Here is a 25551-nt window from a genome sequence, read left to right on the forward strand (position 1 = left end):
ATATTCAAGAAGGAGTTAGATATATTTCTTAAGGCTAACGGGATCAAGGGATATGGGGAGAAAGCAGGGACAGGGTACTGAATTTGGATGATCAGCCATGATCTCATTAAATGGCAGAACAGGCTTGAGGGGCCGAATGGCCTACTCCTGCTCCTATCTTCTATGTTTCTCTATCTCACGCGCTCTCTCTACCTTACTCGCACTAACTCACTTGCTCGCTATCTCACATGCTCTCTACCTCACGCGCTCTCTATCTTATGCGCTCTCTACCTCACGCGCTCTCTCTACCTCACACGCACTAACTCACTTGCTCTCTACCTCACTTGCTCTCTGCCTCACTCGCTCTCCATCTCGTGCGCTCTCTATCTCACGCGCTCTCTATCTCACTCGCCCTCTCTACCTCACTTGCACTACCTCACTCGCTCTCTACCTCACTCGCTCTCTACCTCACACGCTCTCTACCTCACACGCTCTCTACCTCACATGCTCTCTATCTCACGCGCTCTCTCTACCTCACTCGCACTAACTCACTTGCTCTCTACCTCACTTGCTCTCTACCTCATACTTGCTATCTCACTTGCTCTCTACCTCACCTGCTCTCTACCTCACTCGCTCTCTACCTCACTCGCTCTCTACCTCACTCGCTCTCTATCTCACTCGTGCTCTCTACCTCACTTGCTCTCTATCTCACTCGCTCTCTACCTCACGCGCTCTCTATCTCACGCGCGCGCTCTATCTCACGCGCGCTCTATCTCAGTTGCGCTCTCTATCTCAATCGCACTCTCTCTCAATAAATACTTTGCAGCTTTTCCTGTTCCTTTACTTTCACTGGATCTCCATGGGTCTAAGGGACCCATGTAGTGCTTTTAGTCACTTGACTCAGTACATAGCACTGTTATGAAAAACGTCCATCGATTAAGAGGCAGTCAACATTTGTCCCACCCAATGTCTTGTAAATTTGACATGTTCTGAGGGAATGAGGAGGTCTATTGTATAATTACCATGCCCCATACTAATTCCACTGCCCTCCTGTCTCCAAATAGCCCTGTATCTTCCTCTACTTCAATTATTTATCCACTTTTCTTTAACTATATTAAATATTGGGAAGACCGAAGCCATTGCTTTTGGTCCCCACCACAAACTCTGTTCCCTGCCACAAACTCTGTTCCCTAGTCACTAACTCCATCCCTCTCCCTAACATCTGTCTGAGGCTGAACCACACTGTTCACAACCTTGGTGACCCTGAATTGAGCTTCCAACCACATATCCATGGCATAACTAAGAACGCCTATTTCCACCTCCATAACATCGCCCGTCTCCACACATGCCTCAGCTTATCCGCTCCTGAAACCCACATCCATGCCTTTGTTACCTCTAGACTTGACTATTCCAATGCACTCCTGACTGGCCTCCTACGTTCTACCCTACGTAAACTTGAGGTCATCCAAAACTCGGCTGCCCGTGCCCTAACTCGCACCAAGTCCCGTTCGCCCATCACCCCTGTGTTCACTGACCTACATTGGCTCCCAGTTAAGCAACGCATCGATTTCAAAATTCTCATCCTTGTTTTCAAATCCTTCTATGGCCTCGTCCCTCCCTATCTCTGTAGTCTCCTCCGGATATTTGCGCTCCTCTAATTAAACCCTCTTGAGCATCCCTGATATAATTGCTCAACCATTGGTGGCCGTGCCTTCTGTTGTCAAGGCCCTAAGCTCTGGAATTCCCTCCCTAAACCTCTCCATCACTCTACCTCTCTTTCCTGCTTTAAGACACTCCTTAAAACTGACCTCTTTGATTAAGGTTTTGGTCATCTGCCCTAATTTCTCCCTTTGTGGCTTGGTATCAAATTTTTGTCTTATAATACTCTTGAGGCGCCCTGGGTCATTTTACTATGTTAAAGGTGCTATATAAATGCAAGTTGTTGTTGTAAATACAAGTTATATATCGTAGGTGGGCAGACAAAGAATTACTGTATTACGAATGCAGGTCCCACACATTCAAAAAGAACTTCTATGCTAAACATGTCCAACCAATACAGAGTAGCAATCAACAAAGACAACATAATGTTGAACTACATGGCCAAGCAGTAGAATATAATTTTGAGGCAGTCGTGATCAAACTGTACAGTGCTCTGGTCAATACTGTGCCCAGTTCTGGTCGCCAAAGCACAAGGGAGACTGTCAGGTACTGGAGGCAGTGCAGAGAGAAGCATGAGCCCGATCCCTGGTGTTAGCGATCTAAGATGTGAGAGACTTGGTATTTTCAGCCTCGGCTCCATGGGTAGCACTCTCAGCTCTGAGTCAGAACGCCGTGGTTTCAAACCCCACTCCAGAGACTTGCGCACATGGCCTAGACTGACACTTTAGTGCAGTACCGAGGGAGAGCTACACTGTCGGAGGTGACGTCTTTCAGATAACATGTTAAACTAAGGTTATGCCTGCCCCCTCGGCTAAAAGATCTCATGGCACTATTAGAAGAAGAAGAGGTGAGTTCTCCCCGGTGTCCTGGCCAACAATTATCCTTCAACCAACATCACTAAAACAGATTATCTGGTCATTATCACATTGTACGGCGAAGTCTCCCAAAAAACACAAATTGGCTGCTGCATTTCCTACATTACTACAATGACTACACTTCAAATTGGTTCATTGGTTGTGAAGCATTTTGGGACTTCCAGAGGTCATGAAAGATGCTATGTAAATGCAATTTATTTGCAATCTTGGGAAAGGAGGCATTTTCAAAATGATGTTATAGAGGTATACAAGATAGTAAATGGTTAAGGAAAGGTAGATTTGTAATATTACGTTAAATTAAATTGTAGGAGTAGGATAGGACAAAGGACCATTGGTTCAAACTAATGAAAAGTAACTTTAGGACTGGTGTCAAGAGGTTCACAGAGTGACCAACACTTGGAAAGGACTTCCAGGATAGAGAGGTGAAGGTGAAAATGCTGGATACATTTAAGAAACAATTAGATACTACAATGGGATGTTTCTGGATGGATGAACTGATGAGGGTTAACGGTTCCGTCTTCGACTGTAATTATCTTGTGATCTTGTTAACAGTCACTCTTACCAGCCGATCCTGTGCTTTGTTTTATGCCATTTTCCTGATCTTTTAAGCTTGTACAATCTACTGCTTACATATATTTTATATATTAAACGGCTCAGTTTTTTTGTCAAAGACCATAGACTGTCTTTCAACACAAATTAACATGTAGTGTTACCAATGCCAATTACAGAAGGCACTCTTTTCATGGGGGAGGAGCTAGAACCGTTAATTTCAGCAGGGTTGTAATCTACTTACCAGGTACATGCTGTATTTGTCTCAGATAATGTTCTGCCACCTTTTGAGACTTGAGTTCAAATTCTTTCCAGGGGCTTGGTAACGTGAAAGGTCACATCTCTCTGATTGATGTCAAGAGTCACATGCATTGTGACCGTCTGACCCACAGCATTGTTCATCAATCTAATTGCCTCAAAGTGAAGTGTGGACAGGCGCAAATGTCAGAATTGATTGTGCAGACCAACAACCACAATGTATGAAACCACTTTCAGTAAAATTCCAACACATTCCACGCACCAATCAACTCTGCATCCTCCCATCGCTGACAAACTGTTTATTTTTTGCTATTTCTGTTCCAGTGTTTAAATGAAAAGACAATTTTAGTTTGCACTTAGACACTGAATCCTGGTTTAGGATCGTGACCGCTCTCATGTGCTGCTCTGAGTTGGGAGCCGGTTAAGACGGTGACCCAGGGAGTGAACGGTGGGACTGGGAGCCTGCCATTACATTGCTGAAACGGATGGTTTTATTGCTGAGGAGAATCCCGGATCCACATTTCTGTAGCTATACAATGCCATGTTTTAATGGCACCTGGGCTAGTTTACACTTGGAACAGAGGGAAACCTGGGCAATCCGCTGTACATGTGTCGTAGGAGCACCTGAAAACTGATGCTGGATGAAGTGCCCAGAAATGAACCTGGTTTAATTGTCAAGAGCACTGCATTGTGAAGTGGGTTTACTTACCACTCCCATAAAGATTGGAGCAGTGGTTTATAGAAATGCTTTGGAATACCTACCACCTTTCTCCCTGTTTACAGTATAGTTTATCTCAGAGAAATGACCCTTTCTGTCTGTCATTTCTCCCTCCTATTTGACTTTGTCTGTCATGAGCTGGGCTTTCTTTCCCAGTCTCTGTGAATGCTGGCTCTCTTTGGCTTTTACTTTGTTCCTATTCAGGGTGGTGAACATTTTTTGTGAATATGAACATCTTTAAATGCAAATTTAATAGAGGCGGCAGGTGACGATAAGTATCTGATTCAACTGCCCGTCGATTACTTATTTTTGCTTTGTTCCCAAAATTTTACCAGTTGTTTAATCTGTTTTTCAACTTTTTTTCAAACTGTAACCTTTAAAGTGCAAAACTGCGCACTTTGTTATGCATGGCATGGTGTGTTATTGGAATTGATTGATCAATTCTTTGATAGCGATAGTACATCAATCTTTTGCTGTTTTAACACTTCACCTGTGATCTTAAAAATGCATGAATGCGATGAATAAGCAACCACGGTAATTGTAATTGATTCATCTATGAATGGATTGCACTGAAACAGTTCATCTGCTGCAAAATGAATCTCTATTAATTTTAACATAGCAGAAAAATAGAAGGTTGCCAATGAGATCGCAGAGTATGGGAGATAGAGCGAGTTAAAGTTTATCCAACCTCAGCCTTTGGATTCCCATTGAACATTCACTTTAATCAATGAGGAAAATCTTTTCTGATTGACGATGTCTGAAATGGCTCTGCTATTACTGGGAATAATTCAGATGTATAGTCTCTATGTCTGACAATAGGAGTCAGAGTCAGGAAGTAGAAGCACTAGTGATGATTCTTGAAAAGAAATTACTTGCATTTCTATAGCGCTTTTCATGACCTCAGGACATCTCCAAGTGCTTTACAACCAATTAATTACTTTTGAAACGTAGTCGCTATTATAATGTAGAAATCGCAACAGCCAATTTGTGAATAGCAAGCTCCTACAAACATCAATGAAATAAGTGATCAGATAATCTGTTTTATAGATGCTGGTTGAGGGATAAATATTGGCCTGGACACCAGGAGAAACTCCCCTGCTTTTCTTCGAAATAGTGATTTTACATCCATCTGAGAGGGCAGAGGGCCTTGGCTTAACGTCTCATCCGAAAGACAGCACCTCCCGACAGTGCAGTACTTTCTCAGTACTGCACTGGAGTGTCAGCCTAGACTTTGTGCTCAAGTCTAGAGTGGGACTTGATCCCAGAACCTTCTGACTTAAGAGTGCCATGGGATTTTTTACATCCACCGGAGAAGGCAGACGGGGCTTCAGTTTAATGTCTCATCTGAAACTACGGTACTTCAGTGCCAGCCTAGACTATGTGTTCAAGTCTCTGGAGTGGGACTTGAACCCACAACCTTCTAACTTAAGAGCAGAGAGTGCCACCAACTGAGCACTGCTGACACTATATTAAAGCACTGGGAATAAAGCACTGCTGAAGTGCTCACTTAGAACAGTGGTCTGATAGTATTGTACAAGTAGATGAAAGTTACCAAACTACCAATGAGTTTTTACATTGAATTAAGTCCAGATTCTGCAATATGGAATGCAACACATTACACATGCTATTTACTTTGAGGTGTATCTCAGCAATTTAATGTACACGGTGAAGTAAGAAACACTTGCTCGTTTCATATCTTCTGAAACTCTTGTGCACATTTTATTTTAGTGTTTAAAATAAGACCTTCAATTAGAATCAAAGCTTTTGGTCATAATTATTCTTAAGGACAACCTGTTGAGTGAGTGAACCATGAGCAAAGTTGGTCTTAAAAGATACAGACAAAATTTGAATTTTCCTCAACTGCAAAGTTTTGCTCCAGCGACATTAGGTAAGCCCACCCCTTCCTTCTCTTCAGTGCTTTCACACCTATCTTTCCAGCCACTCACTTATGTATTTTATTGTCTCGATCTGGCTCACATATTCTCTTTCTTTACTTACGTTTCCCAATCTGTTAATGTTCAGCCTTGGCTCAGTGGGTAGCACTCTCGATTCTGAGTCAGAAGGTTGTGGATTCAAGTCCCACTCCAGAGACTTGAACACATAGTCTAGGCTGGCACTGAAGTGCCATAGTTTCAGATGAGACATTAAACTGAAGCCCCATCTGCCTTCTCCGGTGGATGTAAAAAATCCCATGATATTATTTGAAGAAGAGCAGGGGAGTCTTGGCCAACCGAACTAAAAACAGAATATCTGATCATTTATCTCATTTACTGTTTGCGAGACTTTGCTGTGCCCAAATTGGCTGCTGCGTTTGCCCCCATTACAACAGTGGCTACACTTCTAAAGTACTTAATTGGCTGCGATGCGCTTTTGGAAGCCCTGAGCATGGGAAAGGTGCTATATAAATGCAAGTTCGTTCATTCCTTTCTTCTATCTGTCTCTATCTCTGTCTTTACCTTCCTACTTGGCTATTCTTTCTCTCTGTTCAGTCTGTCTCCCTGTATCAAGGTCTGCATCTTCACAAAACTTCCTGACATCCCAATGTTCCATGGAGCCCCAGTGAACACTTCTCAAACATGCATTGGGCTAGAAACCATCAGAATTCCACAAAGGAAAGAACAATATCAACTGACTTCAAACATTACATAAATACAGGAACCTGTAGATGAAAATATATCTAATGAGGCCTGTAGCACAAACAGAATGAACATCAGTCACTGCATATCACAGAAAATAAACAGAGACAGCCAAGATAAATCCAACCCAGTTTATTCTCTCCGATTCACAGCTTCCTGAGTTGCAGCCTCTCTCTAACCAATCATACCCAGGAATAAAAAAGGTTTTCTGTGTTTTTTTTCCCTTCATAAATCCTGATGCTTTAGCCAATAAAAAATGACAGTGATTCTTATAATAACGCAGCATATGTAATTCTCCTGGCTCCCATATGTCATTTAAATCTATTTGCCTTCTAGGGCTGAAATTTATAAGAATGTAAGAGTCTTAGATTCCTGATGCAGTGTATTCTGTGAAAATTACCAATGCCTGATGGCTTGACTGAGTTTGAAAAATATGTTTTTTTTTCTAAAGTACTGTAAGGAAAGAAGGACTTTCATTTATATAGTGCCTTTCACGACTTCAGGACATTTCAAAGTGCTTTACATCCAACAAAATATGTTTGCAGTATAGTCACTATTGTAATGTACTAAGCTCCTCACTATTGCGCGCGTTCCCGTTTCAGGCACCTAGTGTCACCATCAGATACTGTCGGGACAGGTATAGCACATGATTGACGTGTAATAAAGCTTCCCAATAATATACCTTAGCCCCTACCTCAGGAGAGCATCCTCTACTCTGACACTTTGATATTTACCACATCTCCCACCAGCTATTCTACAGCCTCTGATTAATGGTACCAATTTAGGAGCAGTGCTGTGCTGTCTGTCATGACATTTCCACTAGCATATAAAAAAAAGTGAAACCAGAACATAACCTCAGAATTGGCAATTGTATATGTTGTATTGTATATAAAACTGACAGTGGAGCGGGCTCCAGACATGAGACGGTATGAAGGTCAATAACCACTTGCATTTATATAGCACCTTTAACACAGTAAAACGTCCCAAGGCGCTTCACTGGTGTGTTATCAAACAGAAATTGACACCGAGCCACATAAGGAGAATAGGACAGGTGAGCGAAAGCTTGGTTAAAGAGGTAGGTTTTAAGGAGCATCTTAAAGGAGGAGAGAGAGGTAGAGAGGCGGAGAGGTTTGGGGGGAATTGCAGAGCTTAGAGCCTCGACGCCTGAAGGCATGGCCGCCAATGGTGGGGCTCGGATTACACTAAATAATTGAGAGTAAGGCTGTTGTAGTTCATGATATAAGCTGAACTTTTTGCTATGTTACCAATCTTGTAGTAATGCTGGTCTATTCCAGTTTGGATTTCCTGGCAATTCCAGGTTAAATGTACATATGGGGCAACATTCTTGTGTAAGGCTCAATTGACGCAACTTCTGTGTTAAAGACTGTCCGGCTCAATTTTGGTTAGTTCTATCTTAAACCCTCTGCAGCACACAGTGACTGAGGGTACTGCCTGGCTTGTCCCATTTGCACCATCCATTAGGAAATAAGGTATGTTGGTTTGGAGCTGGTCTCCCTGAGATACTACCCTCTCTCTGGGGAAAGGCTCTCCCTCACCTAGGGGAGAATTTTCTGGGGGAGCCAGTGGGTGGGATCGATGGCGCATGGAACTTACGTTTTTTTTTGCAGGTTTCTCCGGGAGGGTAAGTCTCCAGGAGTTACACATGTAAAAAGCAGGTGCAAGGCCTGCTTTTAACAAGTTAAGTGGTGAATTAATTAAAATTTAAAAAAATTGTCCACAGGTTTATTATTTTTAAATACTTTAAAGAAAGGTAAGCTAATTTTTAGCCCCGTTAGAAAATGTAATTAATTTTTTCAAAAATTGAAATTATTGTTTAAAATAGTTATTTTATGTAATTTAGTTATTTTAAAAATGTGATTTAAAAAAAAATGTATTTGAAGTTTTAGTGATGTTTTCGGGCTTATAGTATTTATAGTTTTGACAGCTCTTCCTGTCAATTTTATGAATGAAGCATTCCCTGCTACCATTGGCTCTCCAGGGCCCACGTGATCCCAGGGGACGCATCGAACTAACTGTGCCCCTGGGATACGCAAGCGCTGCGTGCCGGTAGTTGGAGCAGGCCCAGGATCGGAATCCCACGGGGGCCCACAGCTCAATGGCCGGCGCGCTAGGTAAGTGCTAGGTAAGTACAGGTCAGAGGCTTGCACCCGCGGGAAGCCTCCGACCCGAATTTCTGGGCCATTATTGCCTTGTTGGCATATCATTAACAGGCTTTTTTAACTTACCTTTTCACTTTAACTTCATGGTCACGGGGTCCACGCTGTTTGGGGACCACTGCTGTCAACCTGAGGTGGGAGTTCCATGACCATTGCTCCATCTGATAACTTTACAGCTTCAAATGTACTGGACCTGGACCTGGGGGAGAACAGCGACCGGAGGTGAGGCTTAAAAGCGGCGGCAGCAGCGAGGCCCGACCACAGCAGCTGGACCTGGACCTGGGGGAGAACAGCGACCGAGGCTGAGCATAAAAAGCGGCGGCAGCAGCAAGGCCCGACCACAGCGGCTGGACCTGGACCTGGGGGAGAACAGCGACCGGAGGTGAGGCTTAAAAGCAGCGGCAGCAGCGAGGCCCGACCACAGCGGCTGGACCTGGACCTGGGGGAGAACAGCGACCGGAGGTGAGGCTGAAAAGCGGCGGCGGCAGCGAGGCCCGACCACAGCGGCTGGACCTGGACCTGGGGGAGAACAGCGACCGGAGGTGAGGCTTAAAAGCGGCGGCAGCAGCGAGGCCCGACCAACTCAGCAGCGGGGAGAGAGGTAAAAATTAATCAGAGTGTGACGTCACCAGGGAGCAGGTAAGTGATTGGTTGGTGAGTATTTCTCTAGTTGTTAAAATTTAACTCTGTGGTTTATAGTTGCTAAGGTCTTTCTGGTGTAGCGGGGACTGTTGGTAAACCACACAAGTGCCCTAGAGTATATCTTTAACTGGTGGTATTGAATTAATTTAAATTAATTAAAAGGGTAAGTCATGCCAGGAGAGCCCAGCCCCGTGTTATGCTCCTCTTGCTCTATGTGGGAATTCAGGGACGCTGCCAGTGTCCCTGACGACCACGTGTGCCAAAAATGCATCCAGCTGAAGCGACTAGCAGACCACATGGAGGCGCTGGAGCTGCGGATGGATGGGCTTTGGAGCATTCACAATGCTGAGAGGGTCGTGGATTACACGTTTGATGAGTTGGTCACGCCACAGGGTAGGGCTGCACAGGCAGAAGGGAAATGGGTGACCATCAGGCAGAGCAGTAGAGACAGGCAGGTAGTGCAGGGGACCCCTGTGGCCATCCCCCTTTCAAACAGGTATACCAATTTGGATACGGTTGAGGGGGATGACTTACCAGAGGAAGGTAGCAGCAGCCAACTTCCTGCCACCAGGGGTGCTTCTGCTGCTCAGGAAGGGAGGAAAAAGAGTGGGAGAGCAATAGTGGTAGGGGATTCTATCGTAAGGGGAACAGATAGGCATTTCTGTGGCCGTAGATGTGACTCCAGGATGGTTTGTTGCCTCCCTGGTGCCAGGGTCAAGGATGTCACTGAACGGCTGCAGGGCATTCTGAAGGGGGAGGGTGAACAGGCAGAGGTCGTGGTTCACATTGAGACCAACGACATAGGTAGGAAGAGGGATGAGGTCCTGCAGCAAGAATTTAGGGAGCTAGGTAGCAGATTAAAGAATAGGACCTCAAAGGTTGTAATCTCTGGATTACTCCCGGTGCCACGTGCTAGTGAGTATTGGAATAGGAGGATAGAGCAGATGAATGCGTGGCTAAAGAGTTGGTGCAGGAGGGAGGGCTTTAGTTTCCTGTATCACTGGGCCTGCTTCTGGGGAAGGTGGGACTTGTACAAGTCGGACGGGTTGCACCTGAACCAGAGCGGGACAAATATCCTCGCGGGGAGGTTTGCTAGCACTGTTCGGGGGGGTTTAAACTAAAATGGCAGGGGGTTGGGAACCTGAGCAGGGAGACAGAGGAAAGGAAAACAGAGATAAAAGCAAAAGATAGGAAGGAGAAAAACAAAAGTGGCAGTCAGAGAAATCAACGGTTTAAATCAAACGTGGCCACAGTAAATAATAATTCTAATAGGTCTAAGAGCGTTAAAAAAACAAGCCTGAAGGCTTTGTGTCTTAATGCGAGGAGCATTTGTAACAAGGTGGATGAATTGGCTGCGCAAATAGAGGTAAACGAATATGATTTGGTTGGGATTACGGAAACGTGGCTCAAGGATGGCCAAGACTGGGAACTCAACATTCAGGGGTATTCGATATTTAGGAAAGATAGGCAAAAAGGAAAGGGAGGTGGGGTAGCATTACTGGTTAAAGAAGGGATTAATACAATTGTAATGAAGGATATTAGCTCTGATGATGTGGAATCTGTATGGGTAGAATTGAGAAATACTAAGGGGAAAAAAACATTAGTGGGAGTGGTATATAGACCTCCAAACAGTAAGGCGGAGGTTGGGGATGGCATTAAAAGGGAAATTAAAGAAGCGTGCAATAAGGGCACAACAGTCATCATGGGTGACTTTAACGTACATATAGATTGGGCTAACCAAATTAGTAACAATACTGTGGAGGAGGAATTCCTGGAGTGTTTACGGGATGGTTTCCTGGACCAATATGTTGAAGAACCAACCAGAGATCAGGCCATCTTAGACTGGGTATTATGTAACGAGAAATGATTAATTAGCAATCTTGTTGTACGAGGCCCCTTGGGCCAGAGCGATCATAATATGATCGAATTCTTCATTAAGATGGAGAATGAAGTAGTTGACTCGGAGACTAGGGTCCTCAATTTAAATAAAGGAAACTACGATGGTCTGAGGAGCGAGTTGGGTAGGATTGATTGGGGAATGGCACTCAAAGACCGAATGGATGAGCTACAGAATTTGTTCATCCCAGTTTGGCATAAAAATAAAACAAAAAAGGTGACTCAACCATGGCTAACAAGGGAAATTAGGGATAGCATAAGATCCAAGGAGAGGACATATAAACTGGCTAGAAAAAGCAATAATCCTGAGGGTTGGGAGCAGTTTAGGAGTCAACAAAGGAGGACAAAGGGATTAATTAAGAAGGGGAAAATAGAATATGAGAGTAAGCTTGCAGAGAACATAAAAACTGACTGTAAAAGCTTTTATAGATATGTGAAGAGAAAAAGATTGGTGAAGTCAAGCATAGGCCCCTTGCAGTCAGAATCAGGGGAATTTATAATGAGGAACAAAGAAATGGCATACCAACTAAATACATACTTTGGTTCTGTCTTCACAAAGGAGGACACAAATAACCTCCCAGAGATGCCGGGGAACATAGGGTCTGATGAAAGGGTGGAACTGAAAGAAATCAGTATTTGTAGGGAAAAGGTGTTAGGAAAATTGATGGGACTGAAGGCCGATAAATCCCCAGGGCCTGATGGTCTACATCCCAGAGTAATTAAGGAAGTGGCCCTAGAGATAGTAGATGCATTGCTGGTCATCTTCCAGAACTTGATAGACTCTGGAACGGTACCCATGGATTGGAGGGTAGCTAATGTTACCCCACTATTCAAAAAAGGTGGTAGAGAAAAAGCGGGGAATTATAGACCGGTAAGCCTGTCATCGGTAGTGGGGAAAATGCTAGAGTCTATTGTAAAAGATGTAATAGCAGAGCACTTGGAAAGCAGTGACAGGATCGGACAAAGTCAACATGGATTTACAAAACGTAAATCATGCTTGACTAATCTACTGGAATTTTTTGAGGATGTAACTGGTAAAATAGATAAGGGAGAACCAGTGGATGTGGTGTATTTGGACTTTCAGAAGGCTTTCATTAAGGTCCCACATAAGAGATTAGCGTGCAAAATTAAGGCACATGGGATTGGGGGCAAGGTATTAACTTGGATAGAGAACTGGTTGGCAACAGAAAGCAAAGTGTTGGAATAAACGGGTCGTTTTCCGAGTGGCAGGCAGTGACTAGTGGGGTACCGCAAGGATCGGTCCTAGGACCCCAGCTGTTCACAATATATATTAATGATCTGGACGAGGGAATTGGATGTAATATCTCCAAATTTGCAGACGACACAAAGCTGGGTGGGAGGGTAAGCTGTGAGGAGGATGTTGTGAAACTCCAGTACGATTTGGACAGGTTGGGTGATTGGGCAGAAACATGGCAAATGCATTATAATGTGGATAAATGTGAGGTTATCCACTTTGGTTGCAAAAACAGGAAGGCAGATTATTATTTGAATGGCAATAGACTGAGAGAAGGGGAAGTGCAAAGAGACCTGGGTGTTATTGTGCACCAGTCGCTGAAAACCGCCTGCTGCACCTGCATGCTTACCAAGAAGGCAAATGGTATGTTGGCCTTCGTAGCAAGCGGGTTCGAGTACCGGAACAAGGATGTCTTGCTGCAGTTGTGCAGGGCCTTGGTGAGACCGCACCTTGAGTATTGTGTGCAGTTTTGGTCGCCTTACCTGAGGAAGGACGTTCTTGCCATGGAGCGAGTGCAGCGAAGATTCACCAGGCTGATACCTGGGATGGCAGGAATGACGTATGAGGAGAGATTGTGTCGATTGGGCTTATACTCACTGGAGTTTAGAAGATTGAGAGGGGATCTCATCGAAACCTATAAAATTCTGGCAGGTCTGAACAGACTAGATGCAAGAAGGATGTTTCTGATGGCCGGGGAGTCCAGAACCAGGGGTCATAGTCTAAGGATAAGGGGTAAGCCATTTAGGACAGAAATGAGGAGGAATTTCTTCACCCAGAGAGTGGTGAACCTGTGGAATTCTCTGCCACAGAGGGCGGTGGAGGCCAGTTCATTAAATATATTCAAGAAAGAGTTGGATATATTTCTTGAGGCTAAAGGGATCAAGGGATATGGGGAGAAGGCAGGGACAGTGTACTGAAATTGGATGATCAGCCATGATCTCATTGAATGGCGGAGCAGGCTCGAAGGGCCAAATGGCCTACTCCTGCTCCTATCTTCTATAAATCTATGAATCTATGAAAAGCTCCCACCTGACAGATTTTCACTTTCCTCAGCCACAAGTTGTTTATCAGTCCATTTCCAACACAGATTCAGCAGGCTTTCCACTTTCCACTCTCCATCCAGTTTCACCTCTTTGGAAGAACTCTCTCACCATTGACAGATCGCTTCTGTCACCTCTACTTCACCTGCCATCTATTCCATCAACATGGGTGACCCTTTATACTGTCTCACCTTGGTCCTCAGAAACCGACCATGATCAGCCCCAACACCAGCAGCACCAGGCACACCAGCAGCAACACCAACCTTCTCCACAATCACCTGATGCTGCCCAGGACACAGGGCATCAGCACCCAGGCACATTGCTGACCGAGAGGCCATGGATGGCCTCACCAAGGCCAGATTTACTTTACTTGATGTTGTAAACCCTGGCTGCCACATGATGCGCCAGGTTGCCACCACCCCACACCAACACCCTAAAGCATCCCTACAATATCCAAGCAATTTTTTCACTCACCACCTTTGTGGGGGGTACCGTTATGTCTCACCATTCACTGCAACTCACTAAGCCTCTTCCAAAAGTGCACACAAATCTGTTCCAGAACGTAAAGTGTTGAAAATAAAGGTTTCAATATTTGACAGCACATTAACTTTACATTGGATAAAACACCCAAGTGGCTGCCCTTGTGTGTTGTTAGTTGGCATGATTACACTAGGATGAGGGTGAGTGTGAGGGGTGGCTAGTGAAATATGGATGTGTGAAGAGATCGCAAAGTCTTTGTTTGAAGAATGGACTCAGTCGAGAATATTTTTGTGGACTTTATGGGCTGAGGGTGTTTTCCCTGTGGTGGGATCGCCCTGTGCAAATGCGTGGGGGACTGGTTTGCTAAAACTCCAGAGAACGCATGGCAGTTGGCTGTGACAAAAGAACTGTCAGTCATCCAGAATGTATGGGTTCGCCCGACAGTCCTGGAAAAAGGAAGGAGGACATTGAACTTGAACTTATTAAAAGGCCACTCTAATATGCAAAAGCACTTCTCACCTCCATCTCAGAAGAGAAGCAGAACAATGAACCCACTGGCCTTAGCCAGCCGAAAAGGAGCCAGTTTTTTTTCCCAACACAAAGACCGAAAAATATGTCCCAGACTTAGGGCCATTAATCCAATCACGGAATACCCATGGGTCCGAGGACGACCCATCACTGATTAAGCACCGGAGTGCTTAGAAACAAAAGGATTTTAAAGGTTGGCGGGAAAGATAGGGGTAGCCAGACTCCTATAAAAGATAGATTCTTTTCCACCATTTTCTCTCTTTCTCTCGCTCCCTGCTCCAACAAGATCGAACGAACAAGAAGTACTAGAGAAGCCGCCGAGCGAAGCGATCAAAACTGACTGCGTGTGAGGGTAAGCACAGTCTTGAGTATCCCAAGCTGGTAACCCGTGAGCTATAAGGGCTCAGAGTTTTCTCAGAAGTGAAGTTTTTGGGCTATTCCGAGGGTGGGAGCTTCGTTTGGTTCAGCCAGGCGAAGGGGTTTATGCGACTGGGTAATTCATTGGTAGGGGTGGAATTAGAGTCCACCATAGCAACAAGGGAATTACTGCTTGTTATAGTCCCCAGTTTTGTACTGTATGTATGTTGTTTGTAACCTGGATTTTATTCTCCACAGGGATTGTGATTTCGTTTAGTAGTGCATGTTTTAGCCAGGGTATGTTAGACCAAATAAATACAAGTTTGATTTTTCACCGAAGCATTCCTGTCCGTGACTTATTTCATTTAAACTCTGAATAATAATTCCCGGGTATAGAACTTTCGTAAGGCGGGGGCGATTTGAACTGTCTGACTACCAATTGGGCTAGGATCAAAAACCGCTTACATGTGATAATGTAGATAGAGAGGGATGGGTGAAGGTGCAAGGTAAGCTGGTGTGCAGGGATATGGTAGGGAAGGCAGGGTGATGGGGATGTGATGAGAGGCACAACAGGATGAGGTTGAGTGTGGCTTTGTGCTAATGTTTTCTGATCTAATGAGATCATTGAAATGTTTGCACCACAGCACCCGGGTCCTCCTGTCCACATCCCTGCTTGTGTCCTCCTGTGCAATGTGCAACCAGGCTGCCTTGGTCTCCTGGGGAGGTCTCTTCCGCCCGTGGGAAGGGAACAGAACCTCCCTGTGTGCTCTGACTCCCTCCATAAGCATATGGAGGGAGTCAGGGGAGAGCCTGGGTGCAGCCGTGCACCTCTGTGCAGTGCTTGTCAGTGTTTGCAGCACCTCAATGCTGCAGAACACTGACAGCAGAACTGTCCAAATAAAGTTGGCCATGGTCCCTTTAAGAAAACTGGCTGATGGCGCATCATGAAATGACATCATCAGACCAGCTTCCTCTCGTTAGACCGGCAAACGCGCTGGGTGGGCTTAACAAGCCCCATCAACGGAACGTCATTTCACATACTAGGATGGAGCCAGCAGCGGGGTCGGGACCCGCCACCGACGTCGCCACCACAGACCCGCAGAGGTCAGTAAAATCGCGGCCCTAGTGTCTCTGCTGACATCATCGACTCACCAGTCCGAAGTGCATACTACATCCTACAGTTCTGTAGTTCTGTCGGTCAGTCAAGACAAGTGTGCTGTGGAATTAGCCCACTGTCAATGTCAGTGAGATCTGTAATGATGTGAATAGTAAATACTGAAAACGAATTACTTTTGTGACAACGTTTTTCTATATTTGCAAATTGCAGCAGTCTCTCAAAGTTTGATTGGTAGCAAAGATTATTCACCAGTCTCTGCCTCTCGCTGCTTGCCCAACCCAGTGACCTGCTGCTCCTCATTCGTGGAAGGCACTCTGAGCTGGTGGGGTTACCAGCTTGTGTTACAGTCAATAAGTGCTCCCCTCATCAGCATTTTAAGAGCATTCCTGTTCAGAATTGGAGTCTGCAGCGCATGCTGACTGTAACAGTAGCAGGGTTACCATGCCAACTGGCAGCTTCTTCAATGTGTCTTAGTTCTGCGCATATGGTAGCGATCACATGAACATTTACTTGTACATTTAGATCAAGGGGATCATGAGTCTCACGGAATAAACTGTTCAAATGCTGTTTTACAAGATTTATTCAGCACCCTGTTGGTGCTTCAGATACATTGAATTACTTGATGTGCAGTGAAGCTTGCTATGCGGGCAAACCTGGCAGCCATGTTGTGCACAGCAAGATCCCACAAAGAGTAATGAGCTGAATGGCTAGCTGATGTGTTTTTTTAAGGTGGAATTGGTCGAGGGAACAATTTTGGCCAGGACATTAGGAGAACTCTGTGCTCTCCTTCAAATAGTGCCATGGAATGAGGGTAGATCTGATTAGGCACAGACTGATGAGGCTGGATCATCCTTAGAGGGATGAGCTAGCTATTTAAAGAAGCTGTTCCCCAGCTAGTCTAGTACCGGGCACCCCCCCCCTCAAGTACTGATTGCCAATCAAATATTGCAATGCATTTTGCAGGCCCTTTCCTGCACTGGCTGTGGATTGACAGAACAGTACAATGCCGAAAGACTGAACTGGCTGAACATCCACCTGAACAGGCAGAAGGAGACTTGGTTTAACGTCTCATCTGAGAACAGAGCCTTTGACAGTGTAATTACCCCCAGTACTGCACTGCAGTGTCAGCCTAGATTATGTGCTCAAGGCCTGGAGTGGGGCTGGAACCCACCACCTTCTGACCTTAGACGTGAGGGTGCTACAAAGTGAATCAAGTATGAGAGTGAACTTTTCTTTAAGTTGCGACTTCCTCCAGTGTTTGAGCAATGGTTCTGTGTTCAAGTCTGTGTCTTTTGAGGTCAGTCTCCAGATGTTTAAGCTAACCGCAGAGCAACATTGAAGTATGAGAGTAGCATGTTCCCTTTAAAACAACAGTACCAACAAAAACTTATATAAAAAAAGATGAAGAAGTGAATGCAGTACCAGGGCACTGAACGTCACGTACAGCTTTCACAAAACATGCCATGGTTCTAGTTTGTAACTGTTGTAAATAAGCAATGTTTTCTCGACATCTAATGGTGAACCATCTCTAGCCGGAGTATGCAAAACCAAGAACTTTCTTAATTCACTTCCTGCAATTGAAGTTTTGTTGGGTTTGATGATGGTGCAGGAGCACTGTTGTCCTGAGTGGAAGGGTTAAGCTGCCTCATCTTTTCTTACTGTACCAGTTTCCTGGGGATGGTGAGAATGGTTCCTGCATTACATTGACACCCTGTTATCTTCGCCTACTCCTTAGTGATTTGTTTATATTACTGGCAAATTGAAAGAAAGGAGCCTGCGTGCCAGAACCCTGCTGTACTGGTTTGCACTGGCAAGGTCCCTTTGAACCAATTTGTATTTTGTCTGAGTTTCAATACATAGAATTTACAGCACAGAAACAGGCATTCAGCCCAACTAGTGTGCTAGTGTTCATGCTCCACATGAGCTTTATCTCACCCTATCAGCATATCCTTCTATTCCTTTCTCCCTTATGTGCTTATCTGGCTTCCCCTTAAAGGCATCTATGCTAGTCGCCCCAACCATATGTGGTAGTGAGTTCCACATTCAAACCAGTCTCTGGGTAAAGAAGTTTCTCCTGAATTCCCTATTGGATTTATTAGTGACTATCTTATATTTATTGCCACTAGTTCTGGTTTCCCCCGCAAGTGGAGACATCTTCTCTATCAAACCACTTCATAATTTTAAAGACCTCTACTAGGTCACCCCTCAGCCTTCTCTTTTCTAGAGAAAAGAGCCCCAGCCAGTTCAGTCTTTCGGCATTGTACTGTTCTGTCAATCCACAGCCAGTGCAGGAAGGGGCCTGCAAAATTTGATTGGCAATCAGTACTCGAGGGGGGGGTGCCCGGTACTAGACTAGCTGGGGAACAGCTTCTTTAAATAGCTAACTCATCCCTCTAGGGATGATCCAGCCTCATCAGTCTGTGCCTAATCAGATCTACCCTCATTCCACAAGTCCTTGTTAGCCAAGTTAGGCAGGAAGATTTATAATATTGATTATCCCGAGCAGAGCAAGATCAGAATCTTCATCACTCTAATTCTGCACAGGAACTGAAGCAGAATTGCTAATATTAGACTAAGAAAAGTATACTGTGTTTCCGAGACAAGATTTATTTGCAAAGCAATGTGGAAGGACAGATTTTTTTGGTCCAAAGGGAAGTCTTTTACCAGCTACCGATCAGCACTGCTACATTACACACACAGCATCAGTTACTTTGTCAGATAAGAAGACTATTTGAATTTTTCATCATCAAAAGATTGCAGAACTCAAAATAACTGCAGAGCACTGTGATTAGGATACTGTGGAATTCTGTTACAATTAGTGTGATACAAAGGTTAATCGACACCCTGAGGTGAGTTACAAGCTGGGATCTAATCGAAGCTTCAATTGGTTTATATATAAAATAATGGATATATGGTTATGATTGCTACAGGCTGGATTCTAATATGTGGGTTCCGATAATTAATATGTAGAATAATGGATACCAAGGAGTGAACTACAGGTTAGAACCTAAGTGAGTGGGTTCCGATATATAGAATAATGGACACCATTATTATAATTATATATATATAGAGAATCATGGACACCATTATTATAATATATATATAGAATAATGGACACTATTATAATATAATATACTAGCTGGAGTGCCCGGCAGTGCCGAGGGTTTTTTGAGGGCATGTTGCTATGAAAAAATTAGAAATAATTTTTATATATATATAAATGAGTTTGTCTGTCTGTGTGGGAAGGAGAGAGAGGGAAAGAGAGAGAGGGAAGGAGAGAGAGAGAAAGGGGGAAGGAGAGAGAGAGAGAGGGGGAGAGAGAGAGAGACTGGGGGAGAAGAGAGAGACGGTGGGGAGAGAGAGACTGGGGGGGAGAGAGGGGACTGGGGGGAAGAGAGAGAGAGAGACTGCGGGGGGAGAGAGAGACTGGGGGAAGAGAGAGAGAGAGAGAGACTGGGGGGAAGAGAGAGAGAGAGACTGGGGGGAAGGATATATATAAATGAGTTTGTCTGTCTGTCTGTCTGTGTGGGAAGGAGAGAGAGAGAGAGAGGGAAAGAGAGAGGGGGAAGGAGAGAGAGAGAGGGAAGGAGAGAGAGAGAGGGAAGGAGAGAGAGAGAGGGAAGGAGAGAGAGAGGGAAGGAGAGAGAGAGAGAGAGGGAAGGAGAGAGAGGGAAGGAGGGAGAGAGAGATAAAGAGAGAGAGAGGGGGAAGGGGAGAGAGAGAGAGAGAGAGAGGGGGAAGGAGAGAGAGGGGGAAGGAGAGAGAGGGGGAAGGAGAGAGAGAGGGAAGGAGAGAGAGAGAGAGGCAGAGAGAGAGAGGGAAGGAGAGAGAGAGAGGGAAGGAGAGAGAGAGAGGAAAGGAGAGAGAGAGAGGAGCGAGAGACAGAGAGAGAGAGGGAAGGAGAGAGAGAGCGAAGGAGAGAGAGACAGAGAGAGAGAGGGAAGGGGAGAGAGAGAGAGAGAGAGAGGGAAGGAGAGAGAGACAGAGAGGCCTTGGTGACCTGCTCACTTCCCTCTCCCCCGGGCTCTCGGGCCTCGCGGTTGATACCGCGGGGAAGGGGTAGGCAGTTTATCTTGCACTCACCTGTTCGCTTCCCTCTCCCTCGGGATCTCGGGTGTTTGATGGGACAGTAGAGGGAGCTTTACTCGGTATCTAACCCATGCTGTCGCTGCCCTGGGAGTGTTTGATGGGACAATGCAGAGGGAGCTTTACTCTGTGTCTAACCCAGGCCCCGCCCACACATGCCATGAAACGCCCCCCGTGATGCACTGCGCTTCCCCCGTAGCATTGGTCAACCATCACGTCACTCAACGCTAATGAGCGGTAGGATTGGTCAACCGCTAATGAGCGGATTTTGTCTGTTTTTTGAATGTTTTTTTAAAAGTAAATACACCTGTGACCCTCCCCTGATTGGTCAACCGCTAATGAGGTTGGCAATTCACCTCACTGTTTCTCTCAACAACAACAAAACCCCCCCTACCACTCTTACCAGTCATCTGAGATGCCAATGTTTGTGTCAAAGGCTACCAGATTTGGAAATTGAACAAATGTGGATGAAACTTCAAATGAAAGGGGGAAAAAAAAACACCTTGGGCTTGTTTCAGACACTACTTCAGATTTTTGAAGGAGAAAGCCATTAAAAAAAAAGTGCATTATTATTGCTGGAGAAGAAAAGTGACAGTTAATTCCAAAAATAAAAATGCAAAGCGGAGCGAGCTTCAATGAGCTGCCACAGGAAAGATGGCAGCGGTTTGCCAACGGCTGGCCATTGGGGCGGGGAAGGCGGGAAAAAGCAAGAGCGCGAAGTGGGCGGCGCGCGAGAAACAGGGAGCGAGAAACAGGGAGTGCGCCAGAGTTTGTAATCAAACAAAACCGTTGGAGAAAGCACGTGATCACTTTCGCCCGCCCGCTCCCTCCCCTCCCCGGGCTGGGACACTGAGAGCGGACCGAGTAGGGTGAACCCCATGGGTGGGGGTGGGGCGGGGTGTCACGTGGTTCTCGGAGCTGGGTTTGCCAGGCTCCCTCCGGCAGTTGCTGGGCTGGGACACTGAGAGCGGACCGAGTAGGGGTGAACCCCGTGGGCGGGGTGGGGTGTCACGTGGTTCTCGGCGCTGGGACACTGAGAGCGGACCGAGTAGGGTGATACCCGGGCGGGGGTGTCACATGGTTATCGGTGCTGGGACACTGAGCTGAGCCCTGGGACCGGGCCGAGGGGGGGGAGAGGCCAAGTCCCCGGCCCGTGGCCGCAAACGGAGCCGAGCCCCGGGACCGCGCCGAGGGGGGGAAAGCCCAAGTCCCTGGCCGCAAATGGAGCCGAGCCCCGAGACCGGACCGAGGGGGGGAAAGCCCAAGTCCCCGGCCGCAAACAGAGCCGAGGACCGGGCCGAGGGGGGGAAAGCCCGAGTCCCCGGCTGGGGCCTCCAGCTCCACAAGGTGGGGAGACCTTCCCTGGAAGAAAACTGAGTTCCTTCATACTTGAAATGGATCACTTCATTTCTAACTGTTCCTAAATACTATTTAAAACTGAATTAATTTGTTCTTTTCCTTAGTTCCCTGTATTAAAGTTCAGGTTTTTAAGCACCCCATAGCTAAGAAGACAACTGCACTACATGATCTGGCATTAAACCACATAGAACAGGAAGGTGGCAGCTGTTAAAATGTGAATAAAAGTAAAAGCTGAGGTAAAGATGGCCGAATTAACGGCAGTTTGAAAGATTAGGCCCCGCCCACACACGCCATGAAAGGCCCCCCGTGATGCAGCGCGCTCCCCCCATAGGATTGGTCAACCTTCACGTCACTCAACGCTAATGAGCGGTAGGATTGGTCAACCACTAATAAGCGGAATTTTGCCGTTTTTTGTATACTCTCCGAACAATTTTTGTCTGACCAAAAAGTAAATATGCCTCTGACGTTCCCCTAATCATAAGCTTTCTTTTGATATAACATATGTGTAGGTACGCTCTATAACTTTTGAGTGATGCCCGGACATACAGACAAACAGACAGATTGATACTAGCTGGGGGGGCCCGGCGGTGCCAGGGCAGTTTAGAGGGCTGCGCGGTTGACGGCCGGCCGCTGCCACTCCCTCGCTCTGTGTCTCGGGCTGCGCGGTTGACAGCCGGCCGCTCCCCCGCTCTGTGTCTCGGGCCGAGCGGTTGTCAGGCCAGGCCCGAGTGATGCTGTGTTGGAGCTGGAGTTCCCGGGATACAGTGAGTGAGTGGGGCAGCGAGAATATACACAATATAAGACAGGGTGGAGGGAAGGAGAGGGGGTGGGGGGAACGAGAGGGAGAGGGGGTGGGGGAAGGGGAGGGAGAGTGGGTGGGGGGAAGAGGAGGGACAGGGGGTGGGGGGAAGGGGAGGGAGGAGGGGGAAAGGGGAGGGAGGGAGGGAGGGGGAAAGGGGAGGGAGGGAGGGAGGGGGAAAGGGGAGGGAGGGAGGGAGGGGGAAAGGGGAGGGAGGGAGGGAGGGAGGGAGGGGGAAAGGGGAGGGAGGGAGGGAGGGGGAAAGGGGAGGGAGGGAGGGAGGGGGAAAGGGGAGGGAGGGAGGGAGGGGGAAAGGGGAGGGAGGGAGGGAGGGGGAAAGGGGAGGGAGGGCGGGAGGGGGAAAGGGGAGGGAGGGCGGGAGGGGGAAAGGGGAGGGAGGGCGGGAGGGATGGGGAAGGGGAGGGAGGGAGGGAGGGAGGGGGAAGAGGGGGTAGAGAGAGGGGGAGGGAGGGGGGAGAGGGGGAGAGAGAGGGGGAGAGAGGGAGGGAGGGAGGGAGGGGGGAGAGAGAGGGGGAGGGAGGGGGAGAGAGAGAGGGGGAGGGAGAGAGAGGGGGGAGGGAGAGAGGGGGGGAGGGAGGGGGGAGAGAGAGAGGGTGAGGGGGGGTGAGAGAGAGGGGGAGGGAGGGGGGAGAGAGAGAGGGGGAGGGAGGGGGGAGAGAGAGAGGGGGAGGGAGGGGGGAGAGAGAGAGGGGGAGGGAGGGGGAGATAGAGATGGGGAGGGAGGGGGCGAGAGAGAGGGGGAGGGAGGGGGAGATAGAGATGGGGAGGGAGGGGGCGAGAGAGAGGTGGAGGGAGGGGGGAGAGAGAGAGGGGGGAGGGAGGGGGGAGAGAGAGAGGGGGAGAGAGTGAGGGGGAGTGAGGGGGGAGGGGAGTGGGAGAGGGAGGGGAGAGAGAGAGGGTGAGGGAGGGGGAGAGAGAGCGGGGGAGGGAGAGGGGGAGGGAGGGGGGGAGTGAGAGTGGGAGGGGGGAGAGAGAGAGGGGGAGGGGAGTGTGGGGAGGGAGGGGGGAGAGAGAGAGGGAGGGGAGAGAGAGAGGGCGAGGGAGGGGAGAGAGAGAGAGAGAGGGGGAGGGAGGGGAGAGAGAGAGTGAGGGGGAGCGAGGGGAGAGTGAGAGAGAGGGGGAGGGAAGGGTGAGAGAGAGAGGGGAGGGTGTGTGAGTGAGGGGAGGGTGGGAGTGAGTGTGGGTGTGGGTGTTGGGGGGGTGGTGAGGGTGGGTGGGAGGGTGGGGTGGAGGGTGTGTGAGGGAGGGGTGGAGGTGTGTGAGGAGGTGGTGGTGTGTGTGTGGGGGGTGGGTGGGAGAGTGAGTGGGGGTGGGAGGGGGGAGTGTGTGGGGGAGGGAGGGGGGAGAGTGTGAGGGTGGGTGGGGAGGAGTGTGAGGGGTGTGTGTGGGTGTTGGTGTTGGGGTTTGTGGGGAGTGTGGTGGGGGAGTGTGAGGGTGGGTGTGTGAGGGTGGGGAGGGGGGAGTGAGAGGGGTGGGGGAGAGGGTGGAGGAGAGGGAGGGGGGAGGGAGGGGGAGAGGGGAGGGGGGGAGGAGAGAGAGACAGAGGGAAGGAGAGAGAGAAGGCGAGTCCCCGGCCCGCGGACGCAAATGGAACCAAGCCCCGGGACCGTGTGTGAGCTGGCTTGAGGCTGTGAGAGAGGGCCGGGCCCAGTTGCCGGGGTAACCCTTCCCCCCCTTCCCGCCCTCCCGAGCCCCACCCCCCCAAGCCCCGCGCTCCCGCCCTCCCGAGCCCCGCTCCCGCTCCCGCCCTCCCGAGCCCCGTTCTCCCGAGCACCGGCCCTCCCGAGCCCCATCCTCCCGAGCACCCGGCTCCCCCGCCCTCCCGAGTCCTGCCCTCCTGAGCACCGGAGAGAGGGCCGGGCCCGGTTGCCGGGGTAACCCTTCCCGCCCTCTCGAGCACCGGAGAGAGGGCTGGGCCCGGTTGCTGGGGTAACCCTTCCTGCCCTCCCGAGCCCCGGCACCCCGCCCTCTCGAGCCCCGCCCTCCCTAGCACTGGAGAGAGAGAGAGAGAGACTGGGGGGTGTTTCGCTGGGCAGCAGACGAACGCCTTTCGCTGCGTTGGGGGGGGAGAGAGAGACGCCGCCGCTCACCTGCTCGCTTCCATCTTCCCCTGGGCTTTCAACTCAAGGCCCAGGCTTCTCGTGCCGCTAGGCCGCGCCCGGCGCCAGCACAGCCGCTTGAAATGGCCGTCAAAGTAGGCGAGCCTCCTAAATACTATTTAAAACATCAAAGTAGGCGAGCCTCCTAAATACTATTTAAAACTGAATTAATTTGTTCTATTCCTTAGTTCCCTAACACACAGAAAGTGGGAAAAATAAAAAAAGTTAGAATCAAGATGGTGGCCACTCACCTCAGCTCAGAAGGATTAGGCCCGCCCACACACGCACCGATTGGTCAATCGTCAGGTCACTGAACTGTAGGATTGATCAATCGTCACGTCACTCAACTCTAGGATGGCCCACCCGCACACGCAATGAACCCGCCCCCGTGACGCAGCGATTGGTCAACCGTCGTGTCGCTCGACTGTACGATTGGTCAACCTTCACGACACTCAATGCTAATGAGTGGATAATGAGCGGAATTTTGAACGTTTTTTGGATACCGTCGGCACAATTTTTGTCTGACCAAAAAGTAAATATGCTTATGACCATTCCGGAATCATAAGCTTTCTTTTGATATAACACACGTGTAGGTACGCTCTATAACTTTAGAGTGTATAGCGTACATACAGACAGACAGACAGACGGAAGGACAGAAGAGCAATTTTATATATATAGATAATAGATACACACAGTATTTTTCAACACAGATCAATGTTCTCTTGATTGCTGCGATTCCCTACACTTTAGCAGTCCTGAGGTTGTGAAAGTTGCTGTATAAATGCAGGTCTTTCTTTGGCTGGAATTTTGGCTACCTGCGTGGGTCGGTGTCTATGGTGGGTCGCGACCTGGCTGCTGGCTTCATCCCGCTGTTGAAAATTAAATGACCTTAATGGGGCCTATTAAGCCCGCCCAGTGCGTTGCCCGGCCCAATGAGATGGAATGGGTCTGGTGACGTCATTCATGATGCATTTTCAGCTGGGATCTTTAAAGGGACCATGGCCACATTACATTTGAAGGT

The 25551-nt window shown here is 47.9% G+C and overlaps 1 protein-coding gene across 1 annotated transcript in view; it reads right to left on the minus strand.

Moving 5' to 3' along the window:
• cdh22 (cadherin 22) overlaps positions 1-25551 on the minus strand; it is a 1314714-nt gene that overhangs the window by 250894 nt on the left and 1038269 nt on the right. The window lies entirely within an intron of this gene.

This window comes from Somniosus microcephalus, chromosome 13 (assembly GCF_052327205.1).
Source record: "Somniosus microcephalus isolate GS21.2 chromosome 13, FLI_Smic_1.0, whole genome shotgun sequence".
NCBI classification, from domain to species: domain Eukaryota; kingdom Metazoa; phylum Chordata; class Chondrichthyes; order Squaliformes; family Somniosidae; genus Somniosus; species Somniosus microcephalus.